Here is a 16201-nt window from a genome sequence, read left to right on the forward strand (position 1 = left end):
TCAGTAGGGGACTACTTTGGGAATAGTGATCACAATTCCGTAAGTTTTAGAATACTCATGGACAAAGACGAGAGTGGTCCTAAAGGAAGAGTGCTAAATTGGGGGAAGGCCAACTATACCAAAATTCGGCAGGAGCTGGGGAATGTAGATTGGGAGCAGCTGTTTGAAGGTAAATCCACTTTTGATATGTGGGAGGCTTTTAAAGAGAGGTTGATTAGCGTGCAGGAGAGACATGTTCCTGTGAAAATGAGGGGTAGAAATGGCAAGATTAGGGAACCATGGATGACAGGTGAAATTGTGAGACTAGCTAAGAGGAAAAAGGAAGCACACATAAGGTCTAGGCAGCTGAAGAAAGACAAAGCTTTGAAAGAATATCGGGATTGTAGGCGCAATCTGAAACGAGGAATTAAGAGGGCTAAAAGGGGTCATGAAATATCTTTAGCAAACAGGGTTAAGGAAAATCCCAAAGCCTTTTATTCATATATAAGGAGCAAGAGGGTAACTAGAGAAAGGATTGGCCCACTCAAGGACAAAGGAGGAAAGTTATGCGTGGAGTCAGAGAAAATGGGTGAGATTCTAAACGAGTACTTTGCATCGGTATTCACCGAGGAGAGGGACATGAAGGATGTTGAGGTTAGGGACAGATGTTTGATTACTCTAGGTCAAGTCGGCATAAGGAGGGAGGAAGTGTTGGGTATTCTAAAAGGCATTAAGGTGGACAAGTCCCCAGGTCCGGATGGGATCTATCCCAGGTTACTGTGGGAAGCGAGAGAGGAAATAGTTGGGGCCTTAACAGATATCTTTGCAACATCCTTAAACACGGGTGAGGTCCCGGAGGACTGGAGAATTGCTAATGTTGTCCCCTTGCTTAAGAAGGGTAGCAGGGAAAATCCAGGTAATTATAGACCGGTGAGCCTGACGTCAGTGGTAGGGAAGCTGCTGGAGAAGATACTGAGGGATAGGATCTATTCCCATCTGGAAGAAAATGGGCTTATCAGTGATAGGCAACATGGTTTTGTGCAGGGAAGGTCATGTCTTACCAACTTAATAGAATTCTTTGAGGAAGTGACAAAGTTGATTGATGAGGGAAGGGCTGTAGATGTCATATACATGGACTTCAGTAAGGCGTTTGATAAGGTTCCCCATGGTAGGCTGATGGAGAAAGTGAAGGCGCATGGGGTCCAGGGTGTACTAGCTAGATGGATAAAGAACTGGCTGGGCAACAGGAGACAGAGAGTAGTAGTGGAAGGGAGTTTCTCAAAATGGAGACGTGTGACCAGTGGTGTTCCACAGGGATCCGTGCTGGGACCACTGTTGTTTGTGATATACATAAATGATTTGGAGGAAAGTATAGGTGGTCTGATTAGCAAGTTTGCAGACGACACTAAGATTGGTGGAGTAGCAGATAGTGAAGGGGACTGTCAGAGAATACAGCAGAATATAGATAGACTGGAGAGTTGGGCAGAGAAATGGCAGATGGAGTTCAATCAGGGCAAATGCGAGGTGATGCATTTTGGAAGATCCAATTCAAGAGTGAATTATACAGTAAATGGAAAAGTCCTGGGGAAAATTGATGTACAGAGAGATTTGGGTGTTCAGGTCCATTGTTCCCTGAAGGTGGCAATGCAGGTCAATAGAGTGGTCAAGAAGGAATACGGCATGCTTTCCTTCATCGGACGGGGTATTGAGTACAAGAGTTGGCAGGTCATGTTACAGTTGTATAGGACTTTGGTTCGGCCACATTTGGAATACAGCGTGCAGTTCTGGTCGCCACATTACCAAAAGGATGTGGATGCTTTGGAGAGGGTGCAGAGGAGGTTCACCAGGATGTTGCCTGGTATGGAGGGCGCTAGCTATGAAGAGAGGTTGAGTAGATTAGGATTATTTTCATTAGAAAGACGGAGGTTGAGGGGGGACCTGATTGAGGTGTACAAAATCATGAGAGGTATAGACAGGGTGGATAGCAAGAAGCTTTTTCCCAGAGTGGGGGATTCAATTACAAGGGGACACGAGTTCAAAGTGAAAGGGGAAAGGTTTAGGGTGGATATGCGTGGAAAGTTCTTTACGCAGAGGGTGGTGGGTGCATGGAATGCATTACCAGCGGAGGTGGTAGACGCGGGCACGATAGCGTCTTTTAAGATGTATCTAGACAGATACATGAATGGGCAGGAAGTAAAGAGATACAGACCCTTAGAAAATAGGCGACAGGTTTAGATAGAGGATTTGGATCGGCGTAGGCTTGGAGGGCCGAAGGGCCTGTTCCTGTGCTGTAATTTTCTTTGTTCTTTGTTCTTTGTAATCTCCTTTGTTCTAAGAAGAACAAACACAGCTTTTCAACCTAACCTTGTGCATAAAATCCCCATCCCTGGAACCATTCTGGTAAATCTCCTCTGCACCCTCTCAAGGACCCTCACGTCTTTCCTGAAGTGTGGTGACCAGAGCTGGATGCAGTACTCCTGTTGGGGCCTAATCAGAGCTTTATAAAGGTTCAACATAACTTCCCTACTTTTGTAATCAATGCCTCTATATGAACCCCAAGATCCCATATGCTTTACTAACCAATCTCTCAATATGTTCTGCCACCTTCAAACATCTTTGCACAGGTGCCCCTAGGTCCCTCTGTTTGTGCACTCTCTTTTGAACTGTGCCATTAAGTATATATTGCTTCTCTCTATTCCTTCTGCCAAAATGCATCACTTCACACTTGTCATTATTAAATTCCCTTTGCCCATTCTGCTCGCCTATCTATGTCCTGCTGCAGGCAGTTCATATCCTCGCTGTTTGCCATACTTCCAAGTTTGGTGTTGTCAGCAAATTTTAAGATTCTACTCTTTATTCCATATGGCATTTTATGGCTACGCATAGAGGCTGTTGTGACTACTTGTCCTAATTAGTATTGTTACTTTATACGTCACAGTACAGACATGTGGAGTTGTAACAATGCAGAATCAGGTTTTTAATGAGATGTTACACCACACAATCCAGTATGAATACTCAGGTCTCACAATTTATGATTCAATTATGAGTACAGCATATGTGAGCATCGCTGGCAAGGCCAGCATTTGTTGCCCATCCCTAATTGCCCTGGAGAAGGTGGTGGTGAGCTGCCTTCTTGAACTGCTGCAGTCCATGTGGTGTAGGTTACAGCCACAGTGCTGTTAGGAAGATAGTTCTCGAATTTTGACCCAGTGACAGTGAAGTAACGGCGATATAGTTCCAAGTCACTTGCAGGTGGTGGTGTGTCCAAGTGTCTGCTGCCCTTGTTCTAGGTGGAGGTCTTGGGATTGGAAGGTACTGTTGAAGGAGCCTTGGCGAGTTGCTGCAGTGCATCAACCACTGTGTGCTGGTGGTGGAGGAACCACTCTGGTCCCATTGTTATATTGCCTTCACAAAATCTTCCTATCATTTTATAACTGTAAACACTAGTGATCAGATTAACATCTGGAATAAAATACAATTTGGTTAAAAAAATAGTATCAGTCATGATAACCATGAAATATCTGAATTGTTGTAAAAACCCACTCATTCAATAATGCCCTCTGGGAAAGGAAATCTACCATCCTTACCTGGTCTGGCCTATTCGTGACTCTTGATCCACATCAATAAAGTTGATTCTTAATTGTCCTCTGAGATAGCCTAGCAAGCCACTCAGAATAAACAAATCCATTATGATAAAATCTAATAATAAAACCCATGAGCCACCTGGCATCAACCTAAGCACTGGACATGATAAAGGCACATCCAGCCCAGTCAACCCTGCAAAGTCCTCCTCACTAACATCTGTGGATTTATGTCAAAATTGGAAGAGCTGTCCCACAGACTAGTCAAGCAACAGCCTGACGTAGTCATACTCACCGAATCATACCTTACAGACAATGTCTCAGACACTGCCATCCCACTGACAGGACAGACCAAGGAGTGGCAAGAAAACCTCCTGCTGATTATCAACTACTGCCCTCCCTCAGCTGATGAATCAGAGTGAGTGGGCAATGGGTGAGTCAGTGACAGTTGAATCGATGCTGGGTGAGTGGGGGATGGGTAAGTGGTCAATTGCTCAGTGGGTTACTGGGTGTTGAGTGAGTAGGCTTGGACAAAAGAGCTGGAACTCAAGAGGTGAGGTGAGAGTGTCTGCACTTGATATCAAGGCAGCATTTGACTGAGTCTGGCATCAAGGAGCCCTAGCAAAACTGGAGTCAATGGGAATTGGAGAAAACTCTCTGCTGGTTGGAGTCATAACTAGCGCAAAGGAAGATGGTTGTGGTTAGTTTAGTTTAGTTTAGAGATACAGCACTGAAACAGGCCCTTCAGCCCACCGAGTCTGTGCCGACCATCAACCACCCATATATACTAATCCTACACTAATCCCATATTCCTACCACATCCCCACCTGTCACTATATTTCCCTTCCACCTACCTATACTAGTAGCAATTTATAATGGCCAATTTACCTACCAACCTGCAAGTCTTTTGGCTTGTGGGAGGAAACCGGAGCACCCGGAGAAATCCCACGCAGACACAGGGAGAACTTGCAAACTCATCACAGGCAGTACCCAGAATTGAACCCGGGTCGCTGGAGCTGTGAGACTGCGGTGCTAACCACTGCGCCACTGAGGTTGCCGGAGGTCAATCATCTGAGCTCCAGGACATCATTACAGGAGTTGCTCAGGGTAGTGTCCTGGGCCCAACCATTTTCAGCTGCTTCATCAATGACCTTCCTTCAATCATAAGGTCAGAAGTGGGGATGTTCGCTGATGATTGCACAATGTTCAGCACCATTCGTGACTCCTCAGATACTGAAGCAGTCCATGTAGAAATGCAGCAAGACCTGGACACAATATCCAAGTTTGGGCTGATAAGTGGCAAGTAACATTCGTGCCACATAAGTGCCAGGCAATGACCATCTCAAACAAGAGAGAATCTAACCATCGCCCCTTGACATTTGATGGCATTACAATTGCTGAATCCCCTACTATCAACATCCTGGGGGTTACCATTGACCAGAAACTGAACTGGAGTAGGGCGGCACAGTGGCGCAGTGGTTAGCACCGCAGCCTCACAGCTCCAGGGACCCGGGTTCGATTCCGGGTACTGACTGTGTGGAGTTTGCAAGTTCTCCCTGTGTCTGCGTGGGTTTTCTCCGGGTGCTCCGGTTTCCTCCCACAAGCCAAAAGACTTGCAGGTTGATAGGTAAATTGGCCATTATAAATTGTCACTAGTATAGGTAGGTGGTAGGGAAATATAGGGACAGGTGGGGATGTTTGGTAGGAATATGGGATTAGTGTAGGATTAGTATAAATGGGTGGTTGATGTTCGGCACAGACTCGGTGGGCCGAAGGGCCTGTTTCAGTGCTGTATCTCTAATCTAATCTAATCTAATCATATAAATACTACAACAGCAGGTCAGAGGCTGGGAATCCTGCAGCGAGTAACTCACCTCCTGACTCCCCAAAGCCTGTCCACCATCTACAAGACACAAGTCAGGAGTGTGATGGGATATTCTCCACTTGCCTGGATGGGTGCAGCTCCAACAACACTCAAGAAGCTCGACACCATCCAGGACAAAGCAGTCCACGCACTTCCTTCAAGTAAACGGTGTTGCTATGAGTACCCGCATGGGTCCTAGTTATGCCTGTCTTTTTGTGGGATATGTCGAACATTTCTTGTTCCAGTCCTACTCAGGCCCCCTTCCCCAACTCTTTTTCCGGTACATTGATGACTCTATCAGTGTCGTTTCCTGCTCCCGCCCCAAACTGGAAAACTTTATCAACTTTGCATCCAATTTCTACCCTTCTCTCACCTTTACATGGTCCATCTCCGATACTTCCCTACCCTTCCTCGACTTCTCTGTCTCCATCTCTGGGGATATTGTCCTCTAAGCTGTCTACTAATATTCATCATAAGCCCACTTACTCCCACAGCTACCTCGACTACACTTCTTCACACCCTACCTCCTGGAAGGACTCCATTCCATTCTCATTGTTTCTTCATCTCCGACGCATCTGCTCTGATGATGCAACCTTCCACGACAGCGTTTCTGATATGTCTTCCTATTTCCTCAACCGAGGATTCCCCAGCCCCCCCACCCCCCAACTGTGGTTGACAGGGCCCTCAACCGTGTCTGACCCCTTCCCCTCCCTCCCAGAACTGTGACAGGGTTCCCCTTGTCCTCACTTTCCACCCCACCAGCCTCCACATGCAAAGGATCATCCTCCGCCATTTCTGCCACCTCCAGCGTGATGCCACCACCTAACACATCTTCCCCTCCCCTTCCCTGTCAGTATTCCGAAGGGACCGTTCCCTCCACGGAAACCCTGGTCCACTCCTCCATCACCCCTGACACCTCATCCCCTTCCCGCAGCACCTTCCCATGCAATGGCAGGAGGTGCAATACCTGCCCTTTTACCTCCTCTCTCCTCACTCTGCAAGGCCCCAAACACTCCTTTCAAGTGAAGCAGTGATTTACTTGTACTTCTTTCAATTTAGTATACTGTATTCGCTGCTCACAATGCAGATTGGGTGATCACTTTGTGGAACACCTCCGCTCAGTCCAAAAGCATGACCCCGAGCTTCTGGTTGCTTGCCATTTTAACACACACCCCTGCTCTCATGCTCACATCTCTGTCCTTGGCTTGCTGCAGTGTTCCAGCGAACATCAACACAAGCTCGAGGAGCAGCTCCTGATCTTTCGATTAGGCACACTACAGCCTTGCAGACTGAACATTGAGTTAAATAATTTCAGAGCGTGACTCGCCTTTTTTTATATTTTATTTTTTAACCATGTGCCTGCTTTTCATGTAGTCAGAGCTGCTCATTATTCTGTTATTAACAGTCTCTCTGGACTAATGTCTTTCACCACAAGCATTAACACACACTTTGCCTTTGTCCCAGGACAGCTTTGTTGTTTAATCTCTCCTGCCCTCTGCCCGATCAAACATCTTCCACTTTGTTCTCTCACCCACTCCCCTCCCCTTCACTTGCTTAAAACCTAATTCTTTTCTAAACTTTGCCAGTTCTGATGAAAGGTCACAGACCTGTAACGTTAACTCTGCTTCTCTTTCCACAGGTGCTACCAGACCTGCTGTGTATTTCCAGCACTTTTTGTTTTTATTTCAGATTTACAGCATCTGCAGTATTTTGCTTTTATTAAAGCAGCCCACTTGATTGGCACCCCATCCATGAACATTCACTCCCTCCACACTGACACACAGTGGCAGCAGTGTGTACCATCTACAAGATGCACTGCAGCAACTCACCAAGGCTCCTTAGATAGCACCTTCCAAACCCGCGATCTCTACCAACTACAAGGATAAATGCATCAGTTCCATGGGAACACCACCAATTGCAAGTTCCCCTCCAAGCCACACACCATCCTGACTTGGAACTATATCGGCGTTCCTTCACTGTCGCTGGGTCAAAATCCAAGAACTCCCTTCCGAACAGCACTGTGGGTGCGCCTACACCTCATGGGCTGCAGCAGTTCAAGAAGGTGGCTCACCACCACCTTCTCAAGGACAATTAGGGATGGGCAATAAATGCTGCCCTAGCCAGCAATGCCCAGATCCCATTGTTACGACGAACCGCTCCTGTCAAAGCCCCAATCAAATATACAATTTTGATTGTGGTGGGAGAAACTAAATTCTTAAATACTATGAAGGTATAAAAAACATTTAAAATAGAGAAACATTAGAGTCCTTGCAAATTTACGCAGCTGCCACAGTTGAAAGAAGTCCAAGGTTGCTTGAAGTCCTCACAGCCGGCCGATGGGGAAAAAAAGGTCTTAAGGAAAATCCCAAGGCTTTTTATACATATATAAAGAGCAAGAGGGTAACCAGGGAAAGGGTTGGCCCACTCCAGGACAGAGAAGGGAATCTATGTGTGGAGCCAGAGGAAATGGGTGAGCTACTAAATGAGTACTTTGCATCAGTATTTACCAAGGAGAAGGACTTGGTGGATGATGAGCCCAGGGAAGGGAGTGCAGATAGTCTCAGTCATTTCATTATCAAAAAGGAGGTGGTGTTGGGTGTCTTGCAAAGCAGTAAGGTAGATAAGTCCCTAGGGCCTGATGGGATCTACCCTAGAATACTGAGGGAGGCAAGGGAAGAAATTGCTGGGGCCCTGACAGAAATCGTTGCATCCTCATTGGCTACAGGTGAGGTTCCAGAGGACTGGAGAATAGCCAATGTTGTTCCTTTGTTTAAGAAGGGTAGCAAGGATAATCCAGGAAATTATAGGCCGGTGAGCCTTACGTCAGTGGTAGGGAAATTATTGGAGAGGATTATTCGGGTCAGGATTTACTCCCATTTGGAAACAAATGGACTTATTAGCGAGAGGCAGCATGGTTTTGTGAAGGGGAGGTCGTGTCTCACTAATTTGATTGAGTTTTTTGAGGAAGTGACAAAGATGATTGATGAAGGAAGGGCAGTGGATGTTATCTATATGGACTTCAGTAAAGCCTTTGACAAGGTCCCTCATGGCAGACTGATACAAAAGGTGAAGTCACATGGGATCAGAGGGGAGCTGTCAAGATGGATACAGAACTGGCTCGGTCATAGAAGACAGAGGGTAGCAGTGGAAGGGTGCTTTTCTGAATGGAGGGATGTGACTAGTGGTGTTCCGCAGGGATCAGTGCTGGGACCTTTGCTGTTTGTAGTATATATAAATGATTTGGAAGAAAATGTAGCTGGTCAGATTAGTAAGTTTGCGGACGACACAAAGGTTGGTGGGGTTGTGGACAGTGATGAGGATTGTCAGAGGATACAGCAGGATATAGATCGTTTGGAGACTTGGGTGGAGAAATGGCAGATGGAGTTTAATTTGGACAAATGTGCAAATGTGAGGTAATGCATTTTGGAAGGTCGAATGCAGGTGGGAAGTATACAGTAAATGGCAGAACCCTTAGGAGTATTGACAGGCAGAGAGATCTGGGCGTACAGGTCCACAGGTCACTGGAAGTGGCAATGCAGGTGGATAAGGTAGTCAAGAGGGCATACGGCATGCTTGCCTTCATCGGTCGGAGCATAGAGTATAAAAATAGGCAAGTCATGCTGCAGCTGTACAGAACATTAGTTAGGCCACACTTAGAATATTGCGTGCAATTCTGGTCACCACACTACCAGAAGGACGTGGAGGCTTTGGAGAGGGTACAGAAGCGGTTTACCAGGATGTTTCCTGGTCTGGAGGGCATTAGCTATGAGGAGAGGTTGGATAAACTCGGATTGTTTTCACTGGAACGACGGAGGTGGAGGGGCGACATGATAGAGGTTTACAAAGTTATGAGCAGCATGGACAGAGTGGATAGTCATAAGCTTTTTCCCAGGGTGGAAGAGTCAGGTACTAGGGGACATAGGTTTAAGGTGCGAGGGGCAAAGTTTAGAGGGGATGTGCGAGGCAAGTTCTTTACACAGAGGGTGGTGAGTGCCTGGAATTTGTTGCCGGGGGAGGTGGTGGAAGCAGGTACCATAGAGACATTTAAGAGGCATCTTGACAAATATATGAATAGGATGGGAATAGAGGGATACGGACCCCGGAAGTGCAGAAGGTTTTAGTTTAGGCAGGCATCAAGATCGGCGCAGGCTTGGAGGGCCGAATGGCCTGTTCCTGTACTGTACTGTTCTTTGTTCACAGTAGAACAGTCCGTAGTCTAATTCCAGCAGTAAGTGATGCTTTCCCTCTCCAGCGATGAATTTCAACAGTTAACAACTTGCAAACACTTTTTCAATGAATCAATTTGGCTTTAGAATTTTTGAGGGATAAAAGATTGTCACAGTCTAACTTCCTTTCCTTCAGTTTAAATTATCAGAGATCTCTGTTTTGTCTTGACTTTTTGAGAGATAATAAATAAACACACTAAATTCTCTTCCTTCAGTTGAAATGCTCAGAGTTCTTCTTTCAGGTGCTAACACACAGCTGTCTGTCTGTGTATCCTGTTAGAACAGGCTGTTTGCACTATAAGCCAGTTCAAAATTGAATTGTAACAAATGTATCTCTCGATGCTCAGTCTGAGTGGCTGTGTCCAAGGCTACAAGAATGCACCTTCTCGCTAACTCTTGAGGCCTGCTTGTTCTTAAAGCAGTACTGATCCTTTGCTGTCTTAAAGATACACCACATATTTCCCCCAAAAACTACAGGATCATAACACCTCCACCACAGGATCCCAATTTAAATATGTTATCCCAAAGATGAGTAATTATTATGATTTCAAATGCGAGCCCTCCAAATTAGTCTGATTCTGATCCCATACACGAGCCACTGAATAAAATATGATTCAATTGCAAGCGAGCCCCCAATTAAGATATGATTCAAATCCAGAAACCCAATTAATATACGATTCAAATCTCAAGCGAGCCCCCAATTAATATGTTACGACCGACTGCTCCCATCAAAGCCCCAGTCAAAATTTACGGTTCTGATTGTGGTGGCAGAAACGCACTGTTAATTAAATTCTGTCACTCCACAGATCGCCGAACATATCATTTTAAACTTTGCAAATTAAAGAAAGACCCTGCCAAATTGTACCATCTATTAACCCCCGAATGAGACAAACCAAACCAGGTGTCTTTAAATCAACAAATTAACTGTTTAATTAGAAAAACTAAAATTTTAACCACTATGAAGATATAAACAACATTTAAAATAGAAAAAATTAGAGTCCTTGCAAATTTACGCTCCTACCGGAGTTGAAAGAAGTCCAAGGTTGCTTGAAGTCCTCAAAGCCGGCCGATGGGGAAAAAAAGGTTCTTCAACAGTAGAACAGTCCGTAGTCTAATTCCAGCAGTAAGTGATGCTTTCCCTCTCCAGCAATGAATTTCAACAATTAACAACTTGCAAACACTTTTTCAATGAATCAATTTGGCTTGAGAATTTTTGAGGGATAAAAGATTGTCACAGTCTAACTTCCCTTCCTTCAGTTTAAATTATCAGAGATCTCTGTTTTGTCTTGACATTTTTTAGAATTTTGAGAGATAATAAATAAAATGACTAAATTCTCTTCCTTCAGTTGAAATGGTCTGAGAGCCCTTCTTTCAGGTGCTAACACAAAGCTGTCATAGAGTCATCGAGTTATACAGCACAGAAACAGGCCCTTTGGCCCATCCTGTCGGTGCCGGCCATCAAGCACCTATCTATTCTAATCCCTTATTCCAGCACTTGGCCCGTAGCCTTGTATGCTCTGGCGTTTCAAGAGTTCATCTAAATACTTCTTAAATGTTGTGAGGGTTCCTGCCTCTACCACCCCTTCAGGTAGTGTGTTCCAGATACCAACCACCCTCTGGATGAAAACATTTTCCCTCAAATCCCTCTAAACCTCCTGCCCCTTACCTTAAATCTATGCCCCCTGGTTATTGACCCCTCCACTAAGGGAAAAAGTTTCTTCCTATCTAACCTATCAATGCCCCTCATAATTTTGTATACCTCAATCATGTCCCCCCTCAGCCTTCTCTGCTCTAAGGAAAACAACTCTAGCCTTTTCAGTCTCTCTTCATAGCTGAAAGGCTCCAGCCCAGGCAACATCCTGGCGTAGCTCCTCTGCACCCTCTCCTGTGCAGTCACATCCTTCTGATAGTGTGGCGACCAGAACTGCACACAGTACTCCAGCTGTGGTCTAACTAGCGTTTTATACAGCTCCATCATAACCTCCCTGCTCTTACATTCTATGCCTCGACTAATAAAGGCAAGTATCCCATATGCCTTCCTAACCACCTTATCGACCTGTGTTGCTGCCTTCAGTGATCTATGAACACCAAGGTCCCTCTGACCCTGTGTACTTCCTAGGGTCCTACCATCCATTGTATATTCCCATGCCTTGTTAGTCCTCCCAAAATGCATCACCTCACACTTCTCAGGAGTAAATTCCATTTGCCACTGCTCTGCCCATTTTACCAGCCCATCTGTATCGTCCTGTAATCTAAGACTTTCCTCCTCACTATTTACGACACCACCAATTTTCATGTCATCTGCAAACTTACTTATCATACCTCCTATATTCACATCTACATCATTAATGTACACTACAAACAGCAAGGGTCCCATTACCGATCCCTACGGTATACCACTGGTCACAGGCATCCACTCACAACAGCCCTTGACCATCACCCTCTGCCTCCTGCCACTAAGCCAATTTTGGATCTAATTTGCCAAACTGACATGGATCCCATGGACTCTTACCTTCTTAACCAATCTCCCATGTGGGATCTTATCAAAAGCCTTACTAAAGTCCATGTAGACTACATCAACTGCTTTACCCTTAGGGCGGCACAGTGGCGCAGTGGTTAGCACCGCGGCTTCACAGCTCCAGCGACCCGGGTTCAATTCTGGGTACTGCCTGTGTGGAGTTTGCAAGTTCTCCCTGTGTCTGCGTGGGTTTCCTCCGGGTGCTCCGGTTTCCTCCCACAGCCAAAAGACTTGCAGGTTGATAGGTAAATTGGCCATTATAAATTGCCCCTAGTATAGGTAGGTGGTAGGGGAATATAGAGACAGGTGGGGATGTGGTAGGAATATGGGATTAGTGTAGGATTAGTATAAATGGGTGGTTAATGATCGGCACAGACTCGGTGGGCTGAAGGGCCTGTTTCAGTGCTGTATCTCTAAATCTAAATCTAAAAATACACATCTAGTCACCTCCTCGAAAAATTCAATCAAGTTAGTTAGACACGATCTCCCCTGACAAAGCCATGCTGACTATCCCTGATTAATCCCTGCCTCTCCAGGTGGAGATTAATCCTGTCCCTCAGAATTTTTTCCAATAGTTTCCCAACCACTGGTGTTCGACTCACCAGCCTTTAATTACCTGGTTTATCCCTGCTACACTTCTTGAATAATGGTACCACATTTGTCCTCCAATCCTCTGGCACCTCTCCTGTGGCCAGAGAGGATTTGAAAATTTGTGTCAGAGCCCCTGCTATCACCTCCCTTGCCTCACATAACAGCCTGGAATATATCTCATCTGGGCCTGGGGATTTATCCACTTTTAAGCCTGCTAAAACATCTAATACTTCCTCCCTTTCAATGTTAATATGTTCAAGTATATCACAATTCCCCCTCCCTGATCTCTACACCTACATCGTCCTTCTCCACAGTGAAAACAGATGAAAAATAATCATTTAAAACATCACCTATATCCACCAGCTCCACACACAAATTGTCACTTTGGTCCCTAATGGGCCCTAGCCTTTCACTGGTTATTCTCTTGCCCATCATATACTTATAAAATGCCTCGGGATTTTCCTTTGTCTTGCCCGCCACTGTTTTTTCATGTCCCCTCTTCGCTCTCCTAATTAATGTTTTAAATACCCCCCCCCCCCCCACTCTTTCTATACTCCTCTAATGCCTCCATTGTTTTCAGCTGAAAATGCCATAAGCCTCCTTTTTTTTCCTGATCCAATACTCTATATTCCTTGACATCCAGGATTCCCTGGACTTGTTGGTCTGACCCTTCACCTTAACAGGTACATGTTGGCTCTGAACTCTCACTATTTCCTCTTTGAATGACTTCCACTGGTCTGATGTAGACTTTCCTACAAGTAGCTGCTCCCAATCCACTTTGGCCAGATCCTGTTTTATCATATTGAAATCGGCCTTCCCCCAATTCAGTACCTTTATTTCCGGTCCATCGTTGTCCTTTTCCATAACTACCTTAACTCTTACAGAATTATGGTCACTATCCCCGAAATGATCCCGCACTGATACTTCTACCACTTGTCCAGCTTCATTCCCCAGGATTAGGTCCAGTACTGCCCCTTCTCTTGTAGGACTTTCTAAGTACTGGCTCAAAAAGCTTTCCTGTATGCATTTTAAGAATTCCGCCCCCTTTAAGCCATTTACACTAAGACTATCCCAGTTAATATTGGGTAATTTGAATTCCCCTACTATTATTACCCTATTATTTTTACACCTCTCTGAGCTTTGCCTACATATCTGCTCCTCTATCTCTCCCTGACTGTTTATAAGCCTGTAGTACACTCCCAGCCAAGTGATTACATCGTCCCCCCCCGCCCCCACTTTTGTTCTTAAGTTCTACCCAAATGGCCTCATTTGAAAAACCTTCTAAGATATTAGGTGTTAGTTTCGGCAGGCATCAAAATCGGCGCAGGCTTGGAGGGCCGAATGGCCTGTTCCTGTGCTGTACTGTTCTTTGTTCTTTGTTTGTTCTTTGATATCATCCCTCCTTCCTGCAGTAATTGACTCCTTGATCAACAGTGCAATGTCACCTCCTCTTTTATCCCCTCCCCTGTTGCGCCTGAAGATTCTATACCTGGAATATTTAGCAGTCAGTCCTGCCCCTCCCTCAACCATGTCTCTGTGATAACAATAATATCATAATCCCATGTGCTAATCAACGCCCTCAATTCATCTGTCTTACTAGTAAGACTCCTTGCATTGAAATAGATGCAATCCAACCTTTCATTTTTCCCTTGTGCCTTAACAGGTCTATATTTTCTCTGCCTTCCAGACTGACTCTGTTTCTCTTCTATATTTGGCTGTGCATCACCCCCTACTGTATCTCCACTCTGTATCCCATTCCCCTGCCAAATTAGTTTAAACACCACCCTCCACCCAACAGCACTAGCAAACGTCCCAGCAAGGATGTTGGTCCCGTTCCGGTTCAAGTGCAACCCAATCAACTTGTACAGGTCCCACCTTCACCAGAAACAGACCCAGCGATCCAGGAAACTAAAGCCCTCCGTCCTGCACCATCTCTTCAGCCACGCATTCATCTGCTCTATCCTCCTATTTCTAAACCCACTAGCATGTGACACTGGCAGTAATTCAGAGATTACAACCTTTGAGGTCCTGCTTTTTAATCTGTTACCGAGCTCCCTAAATTCTTGTTGCAGGACCTCATCCCTCTTTCTACCTATGTCGTTGGTACCAATGTGTACCATGACATCTGACTGTTCACCCTCCCCCTTCAGAATGTCCTGCAGCCGCTCCGTGACATCCCTGACCCTAGCACCAGGGAGGCAACATACCATCCTGGAGTCACATTTGCGGCCACAGAAATGCCTATCTGTAACCCTTACGATAGAATCCCCTATCACTATAGCTCTTCCACCCCTTTTCCTCCCCTGCTGTGCAGCAGAGCCCTCCGTGGTCCCACGAACTTGGCTGTTGCTGCTTTCCCCTGGAAGGTCATCTCCCCCAACAGTATCCAAAGTGGTATATCTGTTTGAGAGGGGGATGGCCACAGGGGACTCCTGCCTGTGCCTACTACTCATTCTGGTGGTCACCCATCCCTTTTCTGCCTGTGCAGCCATTACCTGCGGTGTGACCCCCCCCCCCCACTAAATGTGCTATCCACGACGTCCTCAGCATCGCGGATGTTCCACAGTGAATCCACCTGCAGCTGCAGCTCCGTAATGCAGGTAGCCAGTAGCTGCAGATGGATACACTTCCTGCACACATGGTCAGCAGGGACACTGGAAGCGTCCCTGATTTCCTACATAGCGCAGGAGGAGCAGATCACGGGGCTGAGCTCTCCCGTCATGACTTACCTTTAGATTAATTAGTTACTCCCTTTAAAAAATACTATTTACACTAGGGGCCTTGTTCGCCCCACTGCAATCTAAAGTCCTTAATAAGCTACACTGAATTTTTAAAAAAAACACTTTAGAAGTACTCACCTTATCACTAAAGGTTTTTTTTTCAACAAAAAAACTTTCCCTTTTTTTAAGCTATTTAAATGCACTCACCCATTCGCTGCTTCTCACCCAACCAATCACCTTGCAGATTTCCCATGATATCACTGTAAGTTTTTTTTGCGAGTCTCAGCACGCGCCGAGAGAGCTGCCACCACTCCTGTCTTCAGGTAAGTGAGGGCCTCGAGCCCGCGCTCTCTTTTACAGCTCTTGCTCCGGATCAGCTTTAGCCCAGGTCCGCCAGCCATCGCTGCTCCTGTCTTCAGGTGATGTCTGTCTGTGTCTCCTGTTAGAACAATTTGTTTGCACTACAAGCCAATTCAAAATTGAATTGTAACAAATGTATCTCTCGATGATCAGTCTGAGTGGCTGTATCCAAGGCAACTAGAATGTACCCTTTGAATCGCAATCTCTGAATGGCTGTGTCCAAAGCAACGAAAATGCACCTTCTTGGTAACTCCTGAGGCCTGCTTGTTCTTAAAGCAGTACTGATCCTTTACTGTCTTAAAGACACACCACGTATTTCCCCCCAAAAAACTACAGGATCATAACACCTCCACCAAACGCAG

Source organism: Heterodontus francisci, chromosome 15 (assembly GCF_036365525.1).
Source record: "Heterodontus francisci isolate sHetFra1 chromosome 15, sHetFra1.hap1, whole genome shotgun sequence".
NCBI lineage: Eukaryota > Metazoa > Chordata > Chondrichthyes > Heterodontiformes > Heterodontidae > Heterodontus > Heterodontus francisci.